This window comes from Notothenia rossii (genome assembly GCF_949606895.1).
Source record: "Notothenia rossii genome assembly, chromosome: 2".
NCBI lineage: Eukaryota > Metazoa > Chordata > Actinopteri > Perciformes > Nototheniidae > Notothenia > Notothenia rossii.
The window spans coordinates 34593354-34610721 of NC_136904.1; the positions used below are offsets into that span (position 1 = coordinate 34593354).

General features: G+C 38.9%; 1 protein-coding gene across 7 annotated transcripts in view; it reads left to right on the plus strand.

Moving 5' to 3' along the window:
• LOC307030159 (multiple epidermal growth factor-like domains protein 11) overlaps positions 1-17368 on the plus strand; it is a 148254-nt gene that overhangs the window by 23639 nt on the left and 107247 nt on the right. For all 7 annotated transcript variants that reach the window (XR_013805562.1, XM_079666424.1, XM_079666423.1 and 4 more), the window contains one exon: positions 14495-14579. The gene's annotated coding sequence lies outside the window, so the exon portion shown is untranslated. The remainder of the gene's footprint in view (positions 1-14494; positions 14580-17368) is intronic.

Genomic DNA, 17368 nt, shown 5'->3' on the forward strand with positions numbered 1-17368 from the left:
AACTATTTTCTTTCTTAGATCAGGAACCGATTTAAAAAACGATTATGCAATTCAGTTGACATTTTGTTTTACCTGATTCATTGTGTTTGTCTGTTTCTTGTTGGAGGAAGGTTTTTTTTTACCCTTACCAATCAGTCGTCAGTGATTTATCCATCCTACTAACATCGTTTCAGCTGATGCAATAGCTGCAACTAAGATTGCTTGCAGTACTTCATGTTTTACACATTGATGAAAGGAATGTGTCAATTAAAGAGTCAGTGACGTACAGTTAAGCCGATCCTGTCCACCCTTGTGGCCATGTTGTAGATGGATGTTGTTGCTACAGTAATCTGTAGCTTTATGTAAGACAAAAGTTTGTCCATCTTAATCTAGATAATTGTGCTGTTTCAGAGGATTTCCAAAAGACTACATCCAGTTTTCAGGAGTAATCTTCTAGCAGAAAATACATCTACTCGATGTTGGAAGGTTTCTTATTTCTCTAAATTGTGCAGATTATTTAAAAGCATGCAGGAAGTTCTGTCTAACCTCAGAAAGTTTTAATATAGAACCTTCTTACACTTTGTTTCAGGTTCTTCAACATACATCTTGCCTAAATGTAATTTAGAGTTTTTGAACAGTGGCTTTCTCTTTACCACGTTTCCATGAAGCTGTGACTGGTGGATCGCCCGGGCAGCAGCAGTTCTCTCAGCCATGGAGTCCTGTTGCGTCTTCATAGCTGTCATACCTCGCTCTCTGGGGGCCTCCTTAACTCACTAGTTCCCCCTCTCACATGAACTCTTAGTTTCCTAGGACTACTGCTAGGATGATTTAAAGCTTTGACATATTCCTTTTATTTTTATGGTAGACCTTACCGTGCTCTGAAGGATATTATGTGACTTGGAAACCTTCTTGTATCCTTCCTTTTGATGTCCTTATTACTTTTCTCTTTTACCAGTTCTTTGAATAGCCATCAATTGATAGATGAGTTGTCTGAATGTGATTTGTGATCACAACTGATTTATTTCAATATACTTTGTGACAATTGGCTAAACCGAACACTCTTTTATTTTGTGTGCGTTGTTAAGCAAAGTACTAAATCTGTAGCTAACTGCAGACACTCTGTTTTGTTCCAGTTAATGTACCACTCTTGAGTTCAGGCATTTCCTCTTTTCCACCGCAGTTGGTAAAATCAACATGCTTTTTCTAAATTCCGGAAGAGGCCTACAAATATATTTTAAAATCCAGATATCGTAACTGACAGATCCTAATATATGTATTTCCAATGTAATGAATGACTCAAACAGCTCTGCTGCATTGGATTTTCACTGGAGGAATGTGGGTTGTACATTTCATTGGGATGAAAAATCCCAGATACTCTTGTGCATACTTTTTTAATATTATCAATAATGTTGTCTTTTTCCCCTGATTATTTGAAATCTGTGCTGATTGGAACCACTGTGCTTCTTATGTACACTCTGTTGATTGTGTGATTGGGTTTGTATAAAACTACCAATGTGTCTCTATCACTCTCAAATAATACAACCTGTTTAGACCACAGAAGAATAACCTGACAGAAATAATTAAAATAAGTTGTAGAATTTGTAGTAATACAATTGGGTCAGCAAAGGTACAAAATAAAGTTAATCCAAGGAGAAACCAGTAGTGTGTGTTGCCATTACTTTCACCTCTCACATAGAAAAGTATACCTATTGAGAAGAGGATAAAAAAACAACACAAATCTGAATCTTAAGGAGAGTAAACATCCATAAAACAAGGAAAAGACTGATAAAAGAAGAATCTGGATCAACATTTCAAATGTGTAAAAGGCCACTGTACAAGTGCAATGGGAAAGGAAACACAACATAGCTGTAACTGTTATTTTCCAAAGGAGGACACAGACCTCTTTTGTTTTTGTCTTCACTGCTGCTCAAACCAGCGGTCCGAGGCCTTTACACTCCAAATAGTTTGGCCCTTTAAACCTGAATCTGTTTTTGCTCCCTTTGAACCGGGCCTTCACATTTGAGCTTTGTTTTTTCATGGTCGGATTTCTTGTTTAGGCTTTAAAAGCAGTAGCAGTAATTGATAATGCAACTGCAATGATTTATAGATATCAATTTCTTGTTATGTCCATGTAAATTTAGTTTGGAGCGAAACATCCACTTGTAACGGTAAATTATTATTTTGGCAGATTTTGGCAGATCTGTCAACTAGAGGAAATCTACTGTGTTTGAACAATTGCAATTTGTCTTTAAGGGTCACATTTTGAGGGCTGCATGATTTTCATCCAAATGAGATTCTTAGTTTCCAGAATAATTTTTCCTCCCACGAGTCTTATAAACACAATTTCCTATTCAAGCACGCATATCAGCCATGATTGTTGCTGATAATACTTTTTTGGTATGCTTGTTATATCAGTTGGATTAGAATAATATAGTAAGACTACCATTGATTTGAGCAGTCATTTTCTTGTGTGTATAAATCAGTTTTTAAATTGTAAGAATAGTCAAATGTTTTTACATAATTAATACTGTCAACTTTTTTCTGGAGATATGGATCTTAGTAGGAGATCTTTTTTTTTTTTATGCGGATGATACCGTGATGTTCTGTGCAGGTCCCTCCATTAAGGAGGCTGTTGTTAAATTGCAGGCTGTTTTTAACATTATTCAGACTCAGCTCTCTGAACTAAAGCTTCTTTTAAATGTTGAAAAAACTAAGGTAATGCTCTTTTCAAAAGCTAAAAAGACACCAGAGCCTGTTTTGGATATTGTAACTGCACAAGGAATAAAACTTGAAGTGGTTGCCTGTTATAAATACCTAGGTATCTGGCTTGATGATTGTCTCACTTTTAAACTTCAGGTCAATAACCTGCTTAAAAAGCTGAGGGTTAGGCTAGGTTTCTTTTTCAGAAACAAGTCCTGTTTTTCATTTGAAGACAGGAAAAGGCTCTGTGACCTTTTTACCTGTGCTGGACTATGGTGACTCAGCCTTGTAGAACTTGGGAGCGTCTAGTTATATGCAACATATCTTCCCGCTAATGCAAATACGCCAGAATTGTCATCATGCACGAGATTCATTGAGGCATTAATCAAGTTCCTGATGTGATTAATGGTACAGCCTAGATGAAACATTTCAACATTATTGGAGCAACTCTTATCATTGTGTTTTCTTTGATATGAAAGCATACCTGCTTCATTTGTATGTTCACCTTGCAATATTTGTGACCTGCACTGAATAGTAAGAAAGTTTAAAAAGACGTATTGTAAGTCAAAGTCAAATAGGTACTGAACATACTATGTAAGTCCAACAAAATCTATAAGGTCTGATACATTCCTGATTGAACCATTAAAGCTTGGTGCTTAATCAGCATCATACTTAGGCTTCTAATCAATGCAAAGATGGGCGGAGAGGGGCCCAGCCTGCCTGACAAATTACACCGAGTGAGTTGTGTTTGTTCGGCCCCGTCCTTCAGAAATACCTCACAGCGGCTCATGTGCCTGACAGGCTTCACTCATGAATTACGCAGCTGACATCGCAGCGCTCTCGGGAGAAAAAGTTTCTGCTGGGATGTCGAGAGTTTGCATCAGTTGTTTGTTCTTGCAGGCCTTGATAAAGGCTCATCGTCTTCCCCTTCGTCTCTGCAACTCTAATAAATGCCTTTTCAAGTCTGGCGAGTGTGTTTGGATTTAAATGCGGTAGCCTAACAAAGACAGCAGAACTTGTGTTTTGAGTCGTTTGGCTTGCGTCCTGAGATTTCATCACTTTGATTAGGTTTTGCATGCCATGACAGAATTTGGTGATGGGAAAAGGCACTGTACACAAACCTTGTCAAATACCTGTCAGTCACTGTTGTCAGTAGCTGTCCAGATTCGTCTTTGTGTGTTCGACCCATAGATGTTGTATGATGATATAAAGAAAAAAAGAGGCAGGAACCCTTTAATTTCAAGGAAAGATGCTCAGGGCACATCAAAATAGCCTATCAAGTAAAAAAGTACCCAGATCTGCCTCGATCTGCCCTAGATCTTTCTTTCGATCTTCCCGACTCGATCCTCTCTTTTGTTCCTCGGATCTTCCTTGAGTCTTCCCTCAAACTTCCTGGGAGGGTCCCTGGACCCTCCCTGGGTCTTCCCTGGATCTTCCGGAGCTATAGAGCAGGCAAACTGGAGTTTTCGCTGCTTCCATGGTCTCGGCTCAGTCAAATTAATGTAGAGGGAAAATAACTCAGAATTTGCCTTTTGGCGCATTTATAAAGTGCTATTCCAGTGTTCATACTAAGTCGTTTATTTTGCTAAAAATAAGTTACACGATTTACAGACATCTCTCTTCCCATTTGTCAAGTCAATGGGAAAAGGCTTTTTTTGGCCCAATGTGGTCACGGACTGACACGAACGTCATAGTAACAGTTTGGACACTACGAAAATTTGCTTTAACGCCCATATAATTTCCTAGGGGCTTGGTTTGACTGGCCACACCTCGTTCCCTCCACTTCAATATCTTTGTTCCTGATAAAGGCTTGATAATAGAGAAGCAGAAACTGGGGCGCCCATGTCTTAGAACCCCTCAGTGTGTATATGTGTGAGACTGAGGCCACATCAAGTATTTATGCTCTGCAAACCGCAACCTCATTCAGGCATACGTTCAAAGGGAAAGTAACCAGTAGTCATTATACAGCTTGTACTCATTATGCAGTATTGTACATTGATCCTTCTTTCATTTGCAGGATGTGTACTAATTTGTATATTAACACTGCAAGATACTCGCAACGATTGGAGATTCTTAGTAATATATCATATGAGCACGCTCAATATATCATCTGGGAAAGCAGGTAAATTACTGAGGGGATTATTTTTCTAATCATAGTGGATAGATTTGTGGTAGAAACTGGAATTAGCGGAGCTATCTGTTGGCAGAAATTTAGTTTTTAGGTTAAATAAATACGCTTTCATGCTCCCTATACAGAAAAGCAATAGATAACACTAATGTACAAAAAATAATCCCTATTCCATCTTTCTTTTATACAGTGTGTGCTAGTTTTTAAAACTTTGGATGGATTTCTGTAAGATCCCTCATCTTTTAATGGTCATTACTTTAACCTGAAAACAAATCAAAGCTTTTAACAGGCTTTCCTCCGAAAGCATACTCACAGTTAACACTGGTTTAGTGTATACTGGCAGCATTTCTACTGGCTATTGTGCAGTCCAACTCCTGACCCCACATTGTGGACATCTATATCAAATGTATTATATGTAATATAATAAGTCAAACTAAAAACAAAACGGTGGAAGACTTTAAATCATAGGTTATTGCTGTATGATGTCCTTTTGTTCTATTGTTTATGTTTTTATGTCTTCATCTGGAACCTACTGCTGCAGGTCTCCGTTGAAAAAGAGATCATTGATCTCAATGGAATTTCACCTGGATAAATAAAGGTTTTGAATTGAATTGAGTAATATGCAGTTTGATTACTCGTTTTTTTTTTTTGGGGGGTTTTTACTTTAGTTTGATTAAGGAAGAAATCTTCTATGAATTATTCGTCATCGGCCATTAATCAACATAACGATCAGTTTTAGTCAAGGACAGACTTGGTTGTCATTGGGGCCAATTACACAAAATCAAACCATTTTAATTTCTGTTGAGTCGGACTCTTGACCTAAAACATCCACTTCTCATATATCTGGAAATGATTGGATTGATTAAAAAGGCGGGGACATTTAGTGTAATGTTTGATTGAAGGGTGGGACGAGGTGAATTCATTTTGTTTGGGAGCGATTAGGTTTAAGTGACCTTATGAGAATTGTCGAATTGTGCGAAGAAATCGGTGGCTCGTAGGACGACGACGACGCAGAGGGTTATTTGTTCTAAAATGTGAAACATCATTCCATTCCACCTTCTTAAGAATTAGAAGAAGAGCTGAGTAACTCAGAAAGCTGACAGTAGGAGAAAGAATGAGCGCATTTATCCTGAAGTGTTCCTATTTCTCAGGTTGAGCTTGACATGATTGGTGATTCATATGGTGAAATCTTGTTTTTGGAGATCCATTAGTTGTTGACAACCGTTTATGAGAAGTAGAGTTTAAAAAATGACGCTGCCGCTGCTGCTCGGCTGAGTCTCTAAACCTTTTTTTTTGCTTTCTTCTTCGTAGAACCTCATTCCCCTGGTTACAATGTATATTCAAATAGCTGCTCTTGCTGAATTTCTTGAATGTCACTGGACAAGTTATCTCTATAGTTTAGCAGCAGGGGTCTACATTTTGAGATGAGATTGAGCTGTTTTGTATTCTTACATGTTTACATGGATGATGGATGCTTTTCAATTACCCACTGCCCCTCACCAGGACTCTCTGTCCTGCAAGGCAGAAATGCTTTCTCAGCTCTCTCTTGCACACTGTGTTCCTCCTTAAAAGCCATTACTTCAATTGTCCTTGGTACCAAGAGGGAGCGGCAAAACAGGAAAAGCCTGGGTTTTCCTGAGGCTAATTGTACATTAAGTTCAAGTAAAATGGCCCCAGGAGCCAAAGACATTATGGGGAGTTACATGAGGCTTGGTGGATATATCCCCCCCCCCCCCTGAAGTTCTGGCTTGAATTTAAGAGACAGCTTTTTTCTGATTCCCACAATCTTTTTTCCCAAACACCTGATGCCGATAACATGCGATTTGGTTGTTCAAATTAGAGATGTCAGAAAAACGTGTTTCCACCAATGGCTGGCCTGGTTATTGTGGTCATACTGTTCAATGATGCAATGTGATGATTCATGATGACAAGCAGAGTATCATTTCATCATGTGGCTGTTTCAGTGTCAAACTAGCCAGTGTTATTACTGTCCTCTCAAAATGAAATGCATGTGGATATCCACCAAATTGGTTATTACTCAATATCCATACTTGACATATGACTATTGTCTACTTTTTTCTCTTTGTCTCAACAGTGTGATGACACATGTTCAGAGCTGGTTTTATTTCAAGCAAAAGGCTTATTCCTTATTTTTCTTATAGCCAACACATCTCCATTTAAAAAAAGAGATGGTGTGCTGAAAAAAGGGTGATGTATATTCCTCTGTGCCATATACAGTAGCTTCAAAACTATAAAAAAACACAAAACACTAACAGTACTAAAGTATGCCATTGCCGATATTAGCCAGCTCCAACTACTGAGTTTTAGTGGAATTACAGGTTGAAAAGGAAATGTGGTTTTGAATGTTCCTGTACCCCAATTGCAAAAAATATAGAAGAAATTAAACCTAAACCTTGAATTTTTTTTAGGTTGACTGTACTTCTATGTACATCTTTGTTCGACTTGGTTGTTTTACATTTTTTAATATGCTTCATCATTGATTTTGTGATTTTAGATAGACTTCTCCCTGTGGCCATGTTTTCAATACTTCCAGTCCTGTACCAAAACTGGCATTGCAGTCAGCATGCATTGCCGTGTTGCAAGAACTAGCAACTAACTTTGTTTTCAATATGTTTCTCTTTTTGTGTTTTCAACCACTTTTCATTTTGTTAAGGAACTGCATAAAAAGACCAATGATTATTTCACGGTTTGTCTTTAAACAGTATTTGAGGACTCTGAAGGGCAAATGAACCTATTTGAAGTATTTTGCTCCACTTAACTCGTTTGTTTAGAGGTCACTCATGCGACCTATGGTGCTTCATCATATCTAATGCAGAGGGGATTTATTGACCATTAAAACATGCAAAAGATGACCACAGTAATCCTTAAAGTCACTTAGTCACATCATAGATGCAGCACGGCCATGCATTATTATTCTGTTAAAGTTCTCTCTTTTGTTGCTTCTCTGACCTATAGAGATTTTATTGTTTTTTAAGCCTGTTTTGCAAGTTTAATAAGAGCTAAGATTTGAAAACCATTTGCAGTGAAACGCAAAAAAAAACCTTATTAGACAAAAGCAGCGTGTCTTAAAGATAGAAGAGACTACAAAGATCAATTTATTGACCGGGCTCCATGACAGTCAATACCCCCCTCCATCCCCAGCTCCCCTTAGCCCATAGGTGACCATTGATCAGGGCGAGATGAAGGGTGAATGGACGGATTAGGGTGATTTCACAAATTGCTGCATTGCCAATTGAGTGTAGCTCTTAAAGACGCTGCGCATAGAGAGAGGCTGCATTATATGTCACTGAGGTCATGGTTCACTAACTACACCATTGTAATAATAACAGCTGCTCCATTGCAGAAAATCTGGATTTCTTTTAACCTTTAAACTTAAGTGTTGGTGGAGAATCGGAACAGTACAGCTGATGTTAACACCATGGTGATTAGTCAAACTTGTTAACTATTTATATTTGTGTATTATTCATAGACAAGTAATTTGTTTTTGCTCGAAGTCATCATAAGGTTGTGAGAAATGCTCCGTAATCAGTTCAGACTGTGGGTCGGTATATAACTTCCACAGTGCTCATGATTTATGAAATGTATTTGTAGAGATTCTGGGTAAGTGTAATATTTCTATGAGGTACCATTCTTTAAACTTTTAATAATGTTCTGTCTGCTGTTGTTTAAACACAAATAATGCTTACCGCCGAGTCATTTTGCCACATTTAAGTCTTTTTCTATGAACAGTTAAGGATCATTCAACACATAAATGTGATTGGCCTTTGAATGCGGTTGACCAGAGTCACCCTTTAACGTGTCCAAGCTAATGTTTAATGCTTTGACATCACTTTTGAGTTGGGATTACCAAAGGGCCCTTGGAGAGCACTGAGGAGATCGACTGGTTTCTTTCTACTGTCAGCAAACTGTAACTCTCCGTCAGGGTGGAGCTGAGTGTCAGCCACAGGGGAGCGTATTCCTCAATGAAGCTTTGAGGCACATATTAAAGATCGTTGTTGATGATGTCCTAGTCTTTAGTAGCTCAAAAGTCAGAGTTTGAACATATCACGGTTATGAACTTGTTGGGACCGTTTGGTGGCCCACTAAGTGCAAAAACCTGGTGTCACAATACTAATACTAATATACTTCATTACGTGAATCAGCCAACAGTTTTAAATAAATTGTTCCAAACAAAAAGTAAGCTCACTGCATTGAGTTGAGTGAATTAAACCAAAACCATCGGAGCTATATTCCCCCTTTTCACATTTTCTGCTCTCTAGGTGCTGTGACAGAATATTCTTCAGTATTTCCATCAAATACCAGTTTTTTTAATTTCATGCTTCGTGAAAGCCTCTATAATCAAAAGAGAGTTTTTTAATTTGCTTTTACATAGGTATTTTGTCACCAATCAATATAAAAACTAGAATTGCACACTTTTGACATGGCCAATAGTGCATTTACATGCTCCTCTGATTATCCTATTTCCTGAGATGGGAAGTGGCTCTTCCGACGTCGTGCCCGTGAGCTTTAAGTTGTAATGTTGAGACATGGACGCTACAAAGGAGATGTACTTTCAGGGACTTTAGGTAAAATCATTTTTCTGATAATTCCAATACCACATAAATGCTTTTGACGAACTTAGGCAAAAACATAACCTCTTTAGTGGAGGCAATAACAAAACAACGTTCCCATAGTTTCTGATATTAACAAAGAATTAACAAATCAATAAAAAGTAAAATATAAAATCTTCAACTATAGTGCCTTGATATTTGTCAGTAATGGCGCTTTTCCACTGCAGCACGTAGCACGGTTTAAGCGGGCCGGATACTATTTCACCTTTTTTCTGGTCCTCCAAAATCGTGGTTCTTACAACCGGGCTGAATATGCTAAACTAGTGACGTAAACACTCTCGACTGCTGAATGGTCAGAGAGAATTGCTGGCTCGGGGGCTACAACTACAACAAAATGAACATATTTTACCGTGATTTAATTGTAATACACGTTTCAAAATGATGCCGAAGTAACAACATACTGATACCGGTTAGTAAAAACCATGAATTAATGCTTTGACAAGTCTGCAGACAAGACGGCAGGAGAAACACCTTTTGATCGCATCGATCAGGCTAAGCTAACGTTGTATATACTCCGTCTACACTCACAACAACGGCCTATACAGACATAAATAAACCAGCGACTGTATTCGCCATGACACAGACAGTCTGTGGTTTGTACTTGTTTAACTTTTGTCCAGTTTCTGAACAGATATGAGGAGCTGTGAGCTCTGAGTGCTAACAGCTAACGGCTGATGTTTTTGTGGTTCACATTGAAGATGACGTCACGGCAGTTTTATGCAGCGTCGCTCCGCCCGCCGAACAGCCGATTGCCCCGCCTACACTGCGTTACTATAGTTACTACCCCAGTAACTAAACTGTAATGGAAATGCAGCATAAAGTGAGCCTGGCCTGCCAAGGCCTAACCATACCGTACTAAGCCGTGCTACAGTAGGTACTGCAGTGGAAAAGCGCCATTAGATGGTTTGGGTTGAATTAACTTGCTTGAATATCAGTTTCAATGGAAAACATTATGTCTTAAATGGGACCTATCATGTAAAATGCACTTTTTGATGTCTTTTATACATAAATATGTGTCCCTGGTGTGTCAGGGAACTCACGCAGCGTCAGAAAATAAAACCCTCTCTCTTTTTCTCCATAAACCAAATCTCTAAAAACGGGGGTACAACGGAGCTGATCCAGATTTGCGTCCGATATGACGTAATATCGGAAATGTGGACCAACGGCACTACCAGAAACGTTGCTACAGAAACAATGCCCGACGTGTTTTGGACGTAATGTGGTCTTTGTTTACATTAGCAAGCATCGCTAACACTCAGAGCTAACGCCGTAATGGAGAGAGTATGTAAGAGAAAAAGCATTTGAGCTCCATACTGTTTCAGAAATAATCCTTGATGTGGTTTGGAACACGATATGGCGTTTAATCACGGCAGCATTTAGCTCTATCTGCCGGTAGAATTCTGAGCAGACACAAGCGCCCCTTCATCTTTTTTTCAAGCTAAGGACTCCTGTTTCTCTTAGTTCTCTAACAGGGCGGAAACAGAAGGATATGAGGGATTTCTAAAATGAATGATCAGTTTGGTATTTTGAGCAAAACACATGATAGACATGTTTTTTATATATTTGTATACATCTGAGACTCATAATATATGCCTAAAAATTGCACAATAGGAGACCTTTAAGGAAATCTGCCAGATAACAGTCAAGATCAAAGTAAAAGCAGTCTTTTATAAAGTCCAACCAACTGTCTCTGAAGCTTATGGGCAGAGTTGTGGCTGCCGTCCAGACCTTTCAATCCACCCACTCCAAAGAAATTACTGATTAACAAAGGAACCGGAGTGTAACAGTTCTGTCTGATATCCGACAAGTAAGAAGGCACAGATAGTGGCACAAAACATCTCTAAAATTGCATTTTCCCACGAGAATTTCAGACTCCAGCATTATTGGAATCTTTTTGCTTCATTAGCTGGCAATCCGAATAACCACAATGAAAGAAATGATAGAAAACCAGAACGTTTGCAAATAGTAAGCCTCACTGACCCTGAAAGGTTTTAAGACCAAAAATATGGAGTTCTTTATAGGCAACGATTTGAAGTTCATCAATCCACAGAAGTAGTTTGTTTCCGGACCAAATATTTTGACCCCAATGAAAGCTTACCCGTACCATTTTAAGCTCCTCTTGGATCAGCTGAAAATGCATTGTCACAAAGTTGAAAATAGGGCTGTTTTTCTGAGAAACATGGTTCTCACAGCAACAAAGCAACAAACATGATGATCTTATGGAATATAATATTCAACTACGGAGTAAAATCATTGTATTTAGTTATGGTTTTGAATGCAGAAATGTCAAAATGTTTACTATTATCACTTTTACATAAAGAATCAAGCGAGTTGTATTGTCCAGTTAAAGTCTAACACAGAAAATATATTCCCAGAGACATTTCACTGCCTTTAAGACATTCTACATATATTTATTTACAAAATACGAGTAGTCAAATCTAAGTACATATCTGATGTTAACATATGATACAGTGCAAGGTCTGATCCATTGCTGTTAGAAAGTCATAATAAATATATTGAGTTAGCAATGCATTTGAGATTGGTTTGCTGGTGACGCCATAGGATGTTATTAACCAAAAGATCCATGATGCCATTTTAGTGAAAGATTATCTAAATTACGACCTCGCCCGGGGGAGAAACTCTGCTTCTTCTGCAAATAAATAAAACAGGATGACTTCCCTCTTAGAAATGTGCATTTAGTACAATCCAAAACCACTGATCTGATCATTAAATTGGGTTATTTTAGCGCAAGCGGCTATTTCCACAGTACTGTGTCATATATCATATCCTCTTCCCCTCCAAACTCATATTACCAGTGTCTGCCATGTCTTGGCAGCTCTGCGTAAGCTCACTGTCGGACAGGCCCGCACTGCAAACCCTTACGCGGAGACATTCATCAGGGTCGGGGAAATATTGTTTGACTAACAATAATAGTGTTTTTATTGATTTCCTGTCGCTGTGAGTTGCTGCTAATAAGAAGCAGCACTCAATGAACACAGAGCCACCACATGCACATAAACGGAAATGTAAATTCACACACATACTCCACACACACATTATAGAGTTTATATCTCTGCAGTCTTCATTTTCTGCACTGATAAAATATGGCAGAGCTCAGGTAAAAGCGCTGCTGACTGAATCTTTGATAGTTCTGAATTATCTCTGGGTTTAATCCTAAGTAATATCTGCTGGAAGCATCTACCTGGATGTGCTGAATTGGATGAATTAGAGGAAGTGAATTATCTGCATTTTTCGGTGTCCTGGGGTGGATTTAAGTAAAAGGTGATGAGTAAGACGTTGTTGCAGTGCAGCATTATGGGAAAACTACAGTTGTGAGCGTGCAAACCTACCTTATCCATTACATCACATGTGTCAAACTCAAGGCCCGGGGGCCAAATCTGTAGGGGCGGCTGTGGCTAAGTGGATAGAGTGCTGGACTTTGAATCAGGGGGTAGCAAGTTCGAGTCCCACTGCAGTCAGCATGTCGTTGTGTCCCTGGGCAAGACACTTCACCCCAAATTGCTCCTGAGGGGATTGTCCACAGTACTGAATGTATGTAAGTCGCTTTGGATAAAAGCGTCAAACAAATGACATGTAATGTAATAATGTAATGTGGTGGATTTGATTTTCGGCCCACAGGATAATTTCTAATTACTATTAGATCTGGCCCGCCGGTATATTGCACGCACACCTTCACTCAATCGTGAGGGTCTCCTCCGCTCAGAGCTTGAGCCCAAACATTGATGAGCTTGCACCCAAGATGAGATGCCAAGTATCTGGCTTAAACTAGCATCACAGAGCAACACACTGAGTTTCAATGGATGTTTCCTTCTGCACTTTTTTTCTTGCGACAACAGGGCATGTTTGTTTTTCTCTTTGAGGGGAATTGTTTTTTTGAAGCTGTTGTTGGCCTGTGGGAAAATGTAATCATAAGAAATGACTCGGGAAAAGCTGCAGATAGAGCCATAAGAAATGAATGCAACTGATTATTTAATGTTTAATGTTGTTTTTATAGGCAATAATTTAAGCTTTGTTAGTTCCAGGTTTAATATGTGCAATAAGTTCATTTCAATAAGTTCTGTAATAAACATTGAACCAGTCTGGCCCTCGACTAGTACCCATTTTTTTTTGTTTGGCCCACTGTGTATTTGAGTTTGACACCCCTGCATTACATGATACACATACGCACTGAGGGACGTTGTGCTCTTGAAGTTGTTTTTTAAAATCTTTCCTTACCATTGTAAAGTTAGATTAATATTGGTCTTCTTTAAAAAAAATTGATCTGAAATGTATTATTTTACATTTGGATTGTACAAGCCTAAAGAAGAACTAAATGGTTAAACATGTGATTTCATGCTTCTGCAGTGTTGCATGAAGGGAGAATACTGTTGGAATTTGGACTTTGGGGTCAAGTGACCCCTGATCGTTTGAACACATCAGTGTAATGCGGGACCAAATGTTGAGTTTATCCTTTTTTTCTTTTGACCCTCTGCACTCTTCTTTTCGTGAGATTGAAGAAGTTTAAACTGGTTTGTGGTCAATAGTATTTTTATATTTCATTAGTGCTAACCTGAGACTATCCTTCTCTTCTATTCTGTAGTTTGAAGAGCTTTGCTAAACTAACATGTTGCTTGTATGTTCCAGCAGTATTGTGCATTTAACACTGTAACAGAGTACGGTTTCTATTTAAACCTAAACACATTATGATGCAAAACTTCCAGTGTCTTTAACCAATTATTTCTTCTCCCCAATTGAACTGGTACTCAGATGTGTCTTTGTCTCTTTTTGTCCTTTCCATTGTCAGTCTGGTTGAACCATTGCAAAGCATTTTGTTCCCCATGTACAGAACAAGCCCTTCCTACAGAATAACATTTATAACAAGGACCTTCACAAACTAAAACCATGAATGACCATTCAGAAATATTAAATACCCCTCTCAACATTTTTGGTTTGAAATAAAAGATTGTTGAGATGTTAATGATTGCTTATATGTTTTATTCAGTGTATTTGTCCTCATACAATCTCTTTATTATATTCCTCTTTGTGTTACACCCAGGGATCCTGAGGTCCATTCCCAACAGCACCGTCCACTGGAGGTCTTTTTCTTGTGATAGAGTTCAGTCTCACCAGATTCACCCAAGGTCAGCCCATTTTTGTGTATCAATGTGAAATAGTTTGTTCCTTAATTACATTAGTTTGAAATTGTCCCTTCAATTCCAATTTGATCAAATATTTTCTTTCTCGATTTAAGCCTTGTAACACTGTAATGTGCTTTTTCTACAATTTACTAATGTTTTTAATGCCTTTTGCTACTTTTAGACTTATTTGATTTTATTGTGTTAACATGTGCTTGCCTCTTGATTTACTATGTTAGTCTAATAAAGGGGCCTTATTTCGTTTTTGGGACTTTCCCCTCTCCTGTATTGTGTTATAGGTCAATGTGCATATAAATGTTCTACAACCGCTGAAATCCCTCCATTGGACTCCTTTGTTCACTTTCCTATCATAGTGACATCACTGTCACACACACTTCTATTGGCTAGCGCTCCAACTAATTGTACGTGATAGTCTAAGGGGCGGGACATCTCTAAGCGACTAACCAATCAGAGCAGACTGAGCTCTGGTTTCAGACAGAGGGTGAAAAGAGGTGCTGCAGCACAGGCAGTATGAGAGAAAAAAAGAGCTTTTATTTAAGTTCTGTTTCAGATAAATTGTTTTTAAAAGTGTTTTACGGTCCCCTCCAAAACTATTGGAACAGCGAGGCCAATTGCTTTATTTTTGCTGTAAACTGAAAACAATTAGGTTTGATGAAAGAATGAATATGAGACAAAAGGTCAGTATTTTTACATCTAGATCTGTTAAACAACTGAGAAGATGGCACCTTTTGTTTAAACCCACCCATTTTTCAAGTGAGCAAAGTATTGGAACATACAGACAGGTGTTTTTTGTAAAGAAACACCACCAACAATCTCCAGAGGGCAGGAGGGAAGGTATCAAAATCCACCGTTAGCAGAAGACTTTGGGAACAAAAGCACAGAGGCTACACCAGAAGATGCAAACTACTCATTAGCAATAAGAATAGGAAGGCCAGATTTGAATTTGCCAAAAAGTACAGAGACGAGGCTCAAAAGTTCTGGGACAAAGTTTTATGGACAGATGAACCTTTACTAAAGTGATGGAAAGGCTAACGTGTTGAAAAAGAAAGGATCATAATTCCAAACACACAAGCTCATCTGTAAAACATGGTGGAGGTTATGTCATGGCTTGGGCTTGCATGGCTTCTTCTGGACGGGCTCATTGATCTTCATTGAGGATGTAACACAGGGTGGCAGCAGCAAAATGAACTTGGAAGTCTACCGAGACATTTTGTCTGCCAATTTAAAGAGAGATGCAACCAAACTGATCGGGAGATCCTTCATCATGCATTAACACAACCCAAAACACACTTCCAAAACAACCAAGGAGTTTATCAGGGAAAATAAGTGGAAGGTTCTAGACTGGCCAAGTCAATCTCCAGACTACAATCCTATTGAGCGAGCATTACGCCTGCTAAAGAGGAGACTGAAACAAACAACTGAAAGAGGCTGTGGTGAAAGCCTGGAAAAGCATCATGGCCCGTCCACACAGCGGCTTTGGAAAAAGCTTGGAGGTGGGCGTGTCTGAAGCTTGGGGGAGTTTATGCGAGCAACGCGACCAACAACCAATCACATGAATCTCCCGCCCCCGACATACAAAGCAAAAAAGACAGGTTCTTCTCCGCTATTGCCAAAATGGATGCCGGTTTTGTTTCAAGGGTAGCAAGTGTAGTAGCAAGGGTGGCTTTAAATGTCTCGTAGGAGGCCATGTAGTGTGCGTCGCTGTTTGGTACATCTGCAATCTGAACTGCGGTATGTCACTCCCAGCATACACGCGGTTTGATTGGCTAGTGCTTGGACTGGCAGATTTGCATAAACAGGATTTGATTGGCTGACGCTTTTGCCGAGGCTTCAAAAGTTGAACATTGCTCAACTTTTGCAGCCTGAAACGCCAGGAAAGCTCCGCTCTGCTTCCCACAATGCAGTTCGGCAAAAAGTGACGTCACCCCATTCAAAGTGAAAGGGCAGAAGCTTCCAACGCCGCTGTGTGGACGGGCCGTCACAAAAGAAGAATGCAAAAGTTTGGTGATGTCAATGGGTCGCAGGCTTAATGCAGTTATTGCAAGCAAAGGATTTGCAACTAAATACTAAGTATTATTCAATTTTCACACTATTCTAGGTCTCTGTTCCAATACTTTTTCTTGTTTAACAGTTGTTTAACAGATCTAGATGTAAGTACCTGGAATTAAAAGCTGAAATACTAACCCTTTGTCTCATATTCATCTTTTGATGTCAAACCAAATAGTTTTCAGTGTACAGCAAAAATAAAGCAATTGGCCTCGCTGTTCCAATAGTTTTGGAGGGGACTGTATATCTATTCCTCTGGGCCTTAATCTTCATTATTTAGGAATTTCTTTTGGGATTTTTAAAACCCCAAATGTATAAACAAACTAGCTCCATAGTCATTTATGTTGCCAAAACACATATGAATATATTGATAAAATTTCTCCAAAAAATGTACAATATCACTTTGAGATTGTGTCCTTAACCAAACTTCACTCAACACATTTGTCTCACGTCAAACTCCGCTCATCGTAACCAGTGATTATTCTTGCAGAGGCTGATTCAGCTTCGCTTTAATTATACCTGTCTGCAGCCTGTCTCCACGGAGCAGACACCTGTGTAAAAAAAAGAAGTAAAAAAAAAAAACATCCAGCTTGTCTGTCTCCTCTCAGCCGCGCTCACATTACACCTAATGAGAACACTCCGGTTGTCCACACATGAACATCATAATGTCATTCCTTTACGGGACAGTGTGTCTGGGAGATTTTGACTCGTGCCTCCTCTGTCACTCA